A 9,925-nucleotide genomic window follows, 5' to 3' on the forward strand; every position below is an offset into this window, starting at 1 on the left:
AATAAGACCTTTAAAGCGCTCCTTTTCACTGTTCATTTGGGAAGATATTTCACAGATAGGACAGACACCCTGAAATGTTGCCTGGTCTGAAATCTTTTATCTGTAGCTGTAGAAGAACAAAGGGTATATAACATATGGAAAGGAGAAACCAGCAGTAAAAAGGCACAGTTAAAGATGGGTATAGGAATGCAAATTATGATTTTAGCCTCAAAATATTTCTGATCGGTTTCTACCCAAGGAGGACCATATTTGGGTATGGGATGGAGATTGCATATGGGGCAATTTAAGGGAAGAGGTGATACCCCTTGAGCAATGTAGAACTGCAAGCTTTGCAGATCCCAGGTTTTTTTTGGTTTTGTTTTGTTTTGTTTACCAAAGCCACACTTTTTAAAAGAAATGAGGAAGAAGAATTTTCATTTTTCCAAAGTCATGGCTAGTATGATTTGAATGGTGTTCCCCCCAAATTCATATATTGAAGGCTTAACCCACAGTATCTCAGAATGTGATCTTATTTGGAAATAGGGTCATTGCAAATGTAATTAATTCAGATAATTCTTAAGTTCTACCGGAAGAGGGTGGGCCCCTCAGTCAATATCACTGGTGTCCTTATAAAAGGGGGAAATTTAGACACAGAGACAGGCATGTGTAGCTGGTACAGCCTGTATGAAGGAAACTGATGCTTCCCAGACAGCCCTGAGAAGGAACCAACCCTATTGACACCTTGATCTTGGACATCTACCCTCTTGAACTGTGAGAAAATAAAGTTCTGTTGTTTAAGCCACCCAGTTTGTGGTTCCTCGCTATGGAAGCCCTAACAAACTCATACAGTGGTCAAACTGGAAGCATTTAGTGCAGTGTTTTATTTTTGCAAAGTCACAGAGACTGTAATACCTAATGGCACAATTTTATTTTGAAAGCATTTATGACTAGAAATGGTTTTTAATATCTTGATTTCTAATTTATTACTCATATGCACTTCTCATGTACACACATAGATTTTTATGTAATTCATAGAGTCTTAGTCTACTCCTGATTCCTTATGTTTGGAAGTCCTGTACTCAGACCTTGAAAACTTCTCCAAAGACTTAAGGATCTTGACATCTCAGTTCTATCACTTTAAAATATCACATCCAAGGGTCCTTTTGACATGCCACCTTTGACTTTTATATCCTTTTCACCTTTCTATCTTTATTAAAGGGCTTGTTACACACCTTTTTGGTTTCTAAAAGGCTGCATTGCATGTCTCTCGGGTTATAACAGAAAGGTCCATGATTATTCCACAGGTAGCTGCATGTGGCTTCTTCACTTTGCTGGAAAGGGTCTGGGGCAATTCTGGGGACTCTAGTGAGATGCCCAGCAATAGACACCTTGCTCTTTTCTGCTTACCTGTCACATTTGCTTTTAGGGGCAATGTAGGTGATCTCTGTCTGTTGACACATCTCTAAGTCTCAAATTGCAACAACATTCTAACATTGGATGGTTTGGCATTTTACCCTCACAGTATGACTCTATACACCTTTGAAGTATCTTTTCCCCCCAAATTATATTGATGTTGAGCAAATCAAAACTGTCACTTGTATTAGTTTGTATTTCTCTGTAGATACATAGTCACTAAATTGGCAATTTGCAGGTGAATAGAGTCGTTCTTATTATCTGTCTGGTAATCCATACTTCTTGAGTATTTGGGTTGTTGGGACTGGAGTTTTCTGTGGTTGAGACATGGGTGATGTAGCAAAGTGGAAAGTGCAGTGCACTGAATGTCATATAGCAACACTCTAGAAAGTTCTCCTAATGACAGGCATTTCCCTTCTCTTCTCCATCTTTCTTGCACAACATATGAATGACCTGTCCAAGAATAAGTCAGGTCTGTCCCACTCTTCCCAGCTCCTCATACCTGTGGATCCTTCTCCTCCTCTCCCTTGCTCTTGGGCTGACATTATCATCATGTAGATTAACTTAACATCTCCTGGGTTTTCTCAGATGTCATTTCCACTCCTATATAGATCAGAAGTCTTCAAATATTTTTGATATTCAATCCATAAAAACTGACAAGCAGAGAAAGAAAGTTTAAAAATATTCATATACTATTGATGTATATATCTTGTCCATTATAAGACATACACGGAAGAAATTTTTTAAATTTGAGTCAAGGATCACCTCAAAATATATATGCACATTTTAAAATAATTTGTTATTTATTGACAAGATGACAAAATTTTGCTCTCACTATGAAACTTGTCAATAATAATTTTTAGTGAGAGTGCTATGATTGATTAGACTATACTGGTTTAATACGTTTAATACTTTGATTCCAAGTTCAGGGTTTTTTTCCTGCTCTCTCTCATTCCCTTCCTCCCTCCCTTTCTTCCTGTCTGTCTCTCTCTCACACATTTTCTTTCTTAGCTTTTTTGCTTATTGCAGCTGAAAAGTTCTCTCACAAAGATGCACCAAACCAGATGGAACAAATACCCCTTCAGATGCTCATTTTCATTCCACTCGTGGATTATGCAAAGGTTTCTGTTTAAATTCTGCTGGTAAATTTTATTTCCTTTGATGTCAATAAGCTGCTCTTCTTAACCGGTCACAAGGTACAGTAGTCCCTGCTTAGATACGGGGTTTACTTTCCAAGACCCCAGTAAATGCCTAAAGCCTTGGACAGCGCCAAACTCTATATATACTACTAATATGTTTTTTCCCTATATATACACACACACCCATGATAAAGTTTAATTTATAAGTTAGGCACAACAAGAGATTAACAAAAATAACTAATACAATGGAACATTTATAACAGTGTGCTGAAATAAAAGTACTATGAGTGTGGTCCCTTTCTCTCTCTCACTCTCTCTCTCTCTCAAAATATCTTATTGTACTGTACTTGAGGTAGCTGAAACCACAGAAAACAAAATCACAGATAAGGGAGAAGACTACTGTATTTCATTTTGGTACTTTTAACAAATAGGTTCAAAATTCACTAAAGCTCTGCTTAGAAGAATTAACAGACTTGTTTGATAGTTTTTCTTTCAGTATACTGATCATGATTTTTATAAATGGCACCCAGTTTTTTTAAGATTAAAAAAAAATCACATAAACATGAAAATGTTTCCAAATATCCACTTTCAAATTATTCTTTTCATAGCATATGTTTCTTCAAAAAACACTTTCTTACAGATTGGGCAACCTCTTTTAAAATATGATAGCTCGTCTCTGATTTTTTAAAATAACTCATGATGTGGGCAGACAAAGAGTCTACCACGTAAACAGGACAAATGTCAGATTTTCCATTTCTGGATGTTCTCTTATATTTGCATTTTTATTATCTTCAATGGGCTGTTTGGGTTGTTGAGACAGGTTTTAGATCAGAGTTTTCTGTAGTAAAGACATAGGCAAATCCTTGAAGGAATTGTTTTAAGCCATTTGTTCATTTTTGTGAGGATTGGTTTAATCTAGATAACATGCTCCATAAGTCTACTTAACCAGGGATACGTCCCCTGAAATATCCAATAACTCCTTCCAATAACCTGATAGCTCATGGCTAAGCGAGGGCCACCATCAACCGTCTTGATCAAAGAAACTCCACTCTTTTCTTAACTTACTGGGAATATTACAGGGCTCCCATGACCATGTTTGGGACTTATAGACTAATGGGGGTGGGGGTGGGGGTGGAGGTCCCGATTTCAACATATATATTACTACTGTGTTTCCCCGAAAATACGACAGGGTCTTATATTTATTTTTCCTCAAGAAGACACCCTAGGGCTTATTTTCAGGGAATGTGTTATTTTTTTTAAATACGGTGCAACCATCTATATTTATTCAAATATAATTAAGTCATCTTCTTCTGGAACATCATCATAACTCTCCAAACCCCGAATTCCATCCTGAATTTCTTGCGACTCTATTTCCTTTAGAACCATTGGCCCCAATCTCTCATGTTGAGCAATAGAGCTCTAATGGGGCAGATGAGAAGGGCTGCTCATCTTCTTTACCCCTCTGCTTGGAAATGCATAGGTTGTGCAGATGCACTGCGTAGCCACCCCCATCACTAGGTCTTATTTTCAGGGTAGGGCTTCTATTGCACAAATGCTTAGAAATCCTGCTAGGGCTTATTTTATGGGTAGGTCTTGTTTTCGGGGAAATACCGTATCAGTTCAGTTAAACTTCTGTATTTTTGATTGAATTAAATATGAGTGGAAGTTTTAACATTTTCTCTTGCACTCCCATGAATCAGTGCCAGACACTCTGTTTTGGAGATCTAGATCTAGGGTGGTTGAAAGGGCTACGAAATCCTTTAAAACCTAAAAAAAAAAAAAGATTTATTTTAAAAAATTGACAAATAAAAATGTATTTTTTAATGGTATGCAACACGATGTTTTGATATATGTATATATTGCGGAATGGCTATATCAAGATAATTACCATATGCACCACCTCACATAAGTCCTTTCCGACTTTTTATTAGATTCTGCCGTATTGCTTGCAATAGTTTTGGGAAACATAAGGGTGACATGGATCACTATCGTACAGTCAAATAAATTCACATTATAAGGCATCCGGGTCACTTTCAGGACTGCGGATGACTGGGACCCTCTCTTGTTATGTTACCTCCAATCACTAAGTGAGTCTTTACTCCATTTTCATCAAGTTGAGCTGTCCTTTTATTTCGGCTCCAGTGGGACTTCCAAACATCAGCCAGATATCCCATAGCAAAAAAAAAAAAAAAATTGGTAAGTCTATCCGTCATTTGTTAGGATTTCTTTAGTCAGTTATTAATAAAAAACAGATGTCAAAAACACCACTTTGCAGGGCTCATAAAGATAAGGTTCAAACGGATTCCTCAATCGTGATTAAGCCAAACAAAACAAAACAAACAAACTTCCTGTTTTCTGGAGTCCTGGGTATATCACAAATGCTGTCGCGGTTCCAACAAGTTTTGTTCTTCGACACAAGAAGAACCACATTTGGAAATGATTAATGCTCTTTATTTTTTAAAACACACACACCCCTAGGTTGGTTTGTTTCTGAGTGATGTGCAAGGGAATAAAACAAATAATTTGGTAAATATATGTGCTGGTGTGACTGGGCAGAAGTTAGCAGTTTTAAACACTTTATATAATGTTAATTGCAAGTAATAGGCTCCCAATCACAATGACTTAAAACGTGACGCTGTAGAAGAAAGTGTAGTGCCAGAATCTCCCTGTTACACTGTTACTTGGTGAGATGGTTCAAACTCTGATTATTCTCAGGTCCCTCCTAGAGGATTCCAATATCATAGTGCCAAAACAAGGACTTTTCAGGTGATTCTTATAGGACGCTGGAATTTGAGAACCATTGATCTTGGCTGTGTGTCAATAGAGATAATGGTATCAACTCAAGCGTGCACATACTGTGGATTTGCGGCACCAAAAACAACTACTTATTTCCTCTAAATCCATTCCCGGCTTCTGCTCGTGTCCTAATACCTCTGGGAGTAGGCCATTATTACAGCAATGACCCTGTTTCCGCCAGACTCTTAACCGCCACCATCCTGACCGGCCACCTGCGTCACATCTCATTAGGTTCTGTGGATGAGGCATGGCAGTTGTCACGGGCTGACTCACACAGGGGCAGGAAGTTGGCGGGACAGGCTGAGCCAAAGCAGAAAACAGAAATGAACCATGATGCAAGCTTTCTAGAAAACCCTCTCGAACAAAACCAGCTCTGCGGAGTGACTTCTCAGTTGCAAAGTGAGAGAGGGAGGCAGGGCAAGCTTGGCCACTGATGGGGGCAAAGCCTGACGGGGCTGGGGCTGATGGCAGAACAACGGGGACAGAGATGGTTGTTCCAGAATCAGTTTCTTTGACATGCATTTCCCAGCATGTGTTCCATGGAACACTAATCCTACCCAATGCTCCAGAAATAAAGGGTTTCATGGTTAAAATCCTTCCTTGGATATTCCCAAGTCTTTTTTCTTAAAAACAACAAACTCTCTATTTTGAAATAGCCTGGGCATGGTGTTGCACACCTGTAATCTCAGCTCCTCTTGGGAAACCAAGGCAGGAGGCTCATTTGAGGCCAGAAGTTCGAGACCAGCCTGGGCAACATAGTGAGACCCCATCTCTTAAAAAAAAAGAGAAAAAATCCTTTTTATTTTGAAATAATCATAGATTTGCCATAGGTTGCAAAATAGTATAGGTAGTCTTGTGTATCCTTCCCCCAGCTTCCCCCATGGGGACATTTTATTTAGCTGTAGCACAATGTCAACTAGGAAATTGACCTTGGTACAGTGCTGTTAACTTAACCATAGGACTCATTCCATTTTTACCATTTTTTTACATGAATTCACTTTTGTGGGTGTCTCTACAGTTCTATGCACTTTTATCCCAGATGTAGATTTGTGTAACCACATCACCATAAAGGGTACCACTTCTTTGCACTCACACACTCCCCATCCCTGTCCTCTGGGAACTACTGATCTGTTCTTCATCTTTATAATTTTGTTATTTCAAAAATGTTATATAGATGGAATCATACAGTATGTAACTCTCTGAGACTGACTTTTATTTTATTTTATTTTTTTGCATGAAGCCCTTAGCATTGGACCAGGTTGTCATATGTATCAACAGTTTATTCCTTTAATTGCTAAATAGTAGCTCCTGGTATGACTGTATCATAGTTTAACCATTCACCATTGAAGGACATCTGGGCTGGTCCAAGTTTGGGGCTATTATCTGCAAGGATATTATGAACATTTGTGTACAAGTTTTTGTATGAACCCAAGTTTTCATTTCTCCAGGATAAATGCCCAAGAATATAATTGCTTGGTTGTATGGTAGTTACATGTTTAGTTTTATAAAAACAGCCAAGGTATCATTTTACATTTTCCCCAGGGTTATATGAGAAATCCAGTTTCTCTGCATCTTCTCTTGCATCATCACTGTTCTTTGTTGTTCTAACAGGTGCTTGGTGATGTCTCATTGTAATTTTAATTTGCATTTCCCTAATGGCTAATAATGTTGAATATCTTTTCATGTTCTTATTTTCATCCATATCTCCTCTTTAGTGAAATGTCTGTGATTTTTCCTACTTTATAACTAGATTGTTAAGGTTTTTATTTTTTTTTTTGTAATTGTTGAGTTTTAAGTGTTCTTTATATGTTCTAGATCCTAGTCTTTTGTTAGATATGTGGTTTACAAATATTTTCTCCCAGGCTGTAGGTTCCATTTTCATTTGCTTGACTATGTTTTTCATAGCACAAAAATCTTTCATTTTGATGAACTCCAATTTTTTTTTTAATGGATTTCATTTTGGTGTCATATCTCATAACCTTTTTTTATCTAGCCCTCGGTCCAGAAGATTTTCACTTATGTTTTCTTCTAAAAGTTTTCTAAGTTTACTTTTTACATTTAAATCCATGATCCATTTTGAGTTCATTTCTATACAAGGCATGAGATTTAGGTCGAGGTTCATTCTCAATGCCTTTGTACATATTAAGGGCTAATTAAAGTTCCATAATCAAAGACATTTATTTTTCAGTTTAACCAGAGTTTCTGAAACTTGGTCATCTATTCACATAGCAAGTATTTGTTAGGAACTTTCTATGTACAAGTCACAGGGCTGGATACTGAGAATATAGGCAGAACCTCTGATCTCTATGCACTGTTTCGTTATTCCTTTGCACACACCTATGATTTATTTGCACAAAACCCTCAGGACTATGTTTTGTGGAAATCCTTTAGGAAATTCTGCTTGAGACAGCAGACAGACTGGGAGGCCGAGTCAGATGGCCGTGGAAGAGAGATGCAGCGTCAGAGCAGTGCACAGGCGACAGCCCCATCTGTCAGAAACCTGGACTCAAAGCCAGAAGGGGAGACAAAAGAGAGCGCTGGAGCTGGGGAGAGAAGGCCAAGGATGAGATTACACATCCAGGTGGAAAGCAATTGTCAGTGCCCAGCTTACTTTTTTGAAGATCCCAGATGTCTTTTTTTTTTCTTTTTTTTTTTTTGAGACAGAGTCTCGCTCCATTGCCCAGGCTAGAGTGCCGTGGCGTCAGCCTCGCTCACAGCAACCTCAAACTCCTGGGCTCAAACCATCCTCCTGCCTCAGCCTCCCAAGTAGCTGGGACTACAGGCATGCGCCACCATGCCCCGTTAATTTTTTCTATATATTTTTAGTTGTCCGGCTAATTTCTTTCTATTTTTAGTAGAGACGGGGTCTCACTCTTGCTCAGGCTGGTCTCGAACTCCTGACCTCAAACGATCCTCCCGCCTCAGCCTCCCAGAGTGCCAGGATTACAGGTGTCAGAGTGCCTTTTTATTTTCTTGCTTGCTGGGCAGCTCAATGTTAGTGTCTGGCAGGATCCAGCTAGGTTTACACACACACACACACTTTTTTTTTTCCAAAAAACATCCTTTTTACATATAAATATGTTTCCTTGTCAGTATCAGTTTGAGGGTAAAATGCACAGCCACAGAAATACTCGCAATATGCTCACCTGGCATTTCCAGATTCATCTCATCCTCTCCAATCACCATGGAAGGGGCCATGTGTTGCCTGTGCTCTGTGCTGCCTCCTGATGGCCTTAAGAATGACACTGTCACTCTTTCTCCTTCCTGCTCACATTGGCGGCAACACAGGGGAACTTCAGCTTCAACGTGGGTGCTTGTGTTAAAGATGCTGCTGATGACGCTGGTTCTTGCTCTGCTCACACCAAGGAAACTAACGTCCCTGTCACAGGCCTCCTTCCAATGCAGAGAGCATTTCCAATGCACTGCAGCTTTTGGCATTTTCTCACTATGTTTTTGCCTGTCCTTTTGTTTAAGACACGGGCGTTTGTCCAGGGGCTGACCTGAAGTGCAATATCCATTACTGAGTCGCCGCCCACTCTGACCTTGACTCGTGATCTAAGAACAAGTGTGTCCCTGCTTGTCTCCCCGAGGTACACCAGTGCCTCTTGCAAATAGATCTCCTTTGGACGCTGCCACTTAGAAATACCCTTACTTAGCTGAATCATAGTTCAAGTTCAGGCCGTTGACAAAAGAACAGATTGTTCCCAATTTATAAGCAGGTGAATTCTCAAAGTTGGTAAGCTAGTCATTTAGAATTTGAGCCTCATATGCCATAGCTACAAAATTATGCATCATGGCAAAGTTCCCAGGCCAGCCTGCAAAAGCCTACTTATCCAAAATGTAGCTGAATTCAGGCAAGAAGCTGAATTCTGCTGCCTAAAGACACTCAGCAGTGCACTACCATTGGCAGGCATGTCTTGTATCAGCTGGGAAGCCAAGAAGGCAGGGTGAAATCAATCTCTAACTGAAATCTATCTTGTTGTTGGGATTTTGCAGCCAGGTACCAGTAAACCGGGGCCACAAAGAATGGAAAAATCTTGGATGTAAACGTTCATGGAATTATTAATCAAATCCTGGCATCTTCCAAAGGAATGTGTACAATTATAATTCAGTTCTATGGAAGTAGAGTTTCAATTTAATATCATCTACCAAAGCAGTGCAACATCTATCTTTCGGGGATCAGGTCAAAGATCCTAAATCGGTGTTCACTTTGGCCACACATGTACTAACATTGGAACGATACAGGGAAGATTAGCATGCCCCTCTGAGCAAGGATGGCACGCCAATTTGTGAAGTGTTCTGTATTGTTATCGCGTGCATTCACTCCCATGTGGGAGCTAAGAGAAGTTGACCTCATGGAGGTAAAGAGCAGACTGATAGACACCAGATGCTGGGAAAGATGGGAGGGATGAAGACAGGTTGGTTCATGGGTGCAAACACACAGTTAGAAGGAACAAGATCTAATGTTTGGTAGCAGAGTAGAGTGACTATCATTAACAAGGTGTTGTACGTCTTAACATGGCTAGAAGAGAGGACTTGAAATGTTCCCAACATATTGAAGTGGTAAATGCTCGAGGTGATGGGTACCCCAAATATCC

The 9,925-nt window shown here is 39.5% G+C and overlaps 1 non-coding gene across 1 annotated transcript; it reads left to right on the forward strand.

Annotated features, from left to right (window-relative positions):
* Positions 1-9,528: 9,528 nt before the first annotated feature.
* On the forward strand, positions 9,529-9,636 carry LOC142864288 (U6 spliceosomal RNA). Its single transcript, XR_012914813.1, has one exon. It is a non-coding gene; the product is annotated as a U6 spliceosomal RNA (small nuclear RNA).
* Positions 9,637-9,925: the final 289 nt, after the last annotated feature.

Source organism: Microcebus murinus, chromosome 24, assembly GCF_040939455.1.
Source record: "Microcebus murinus isolate Inina chromosome 24, M.murinus_Inina_mat1.0, whole genome shotgun sequence".
Lineage (NCBI taxonomy): Eukaryota > Metazoa > Chordata > Mammalia > Primates > Cheirogaleidae > Microcebus > Microcebus murinus.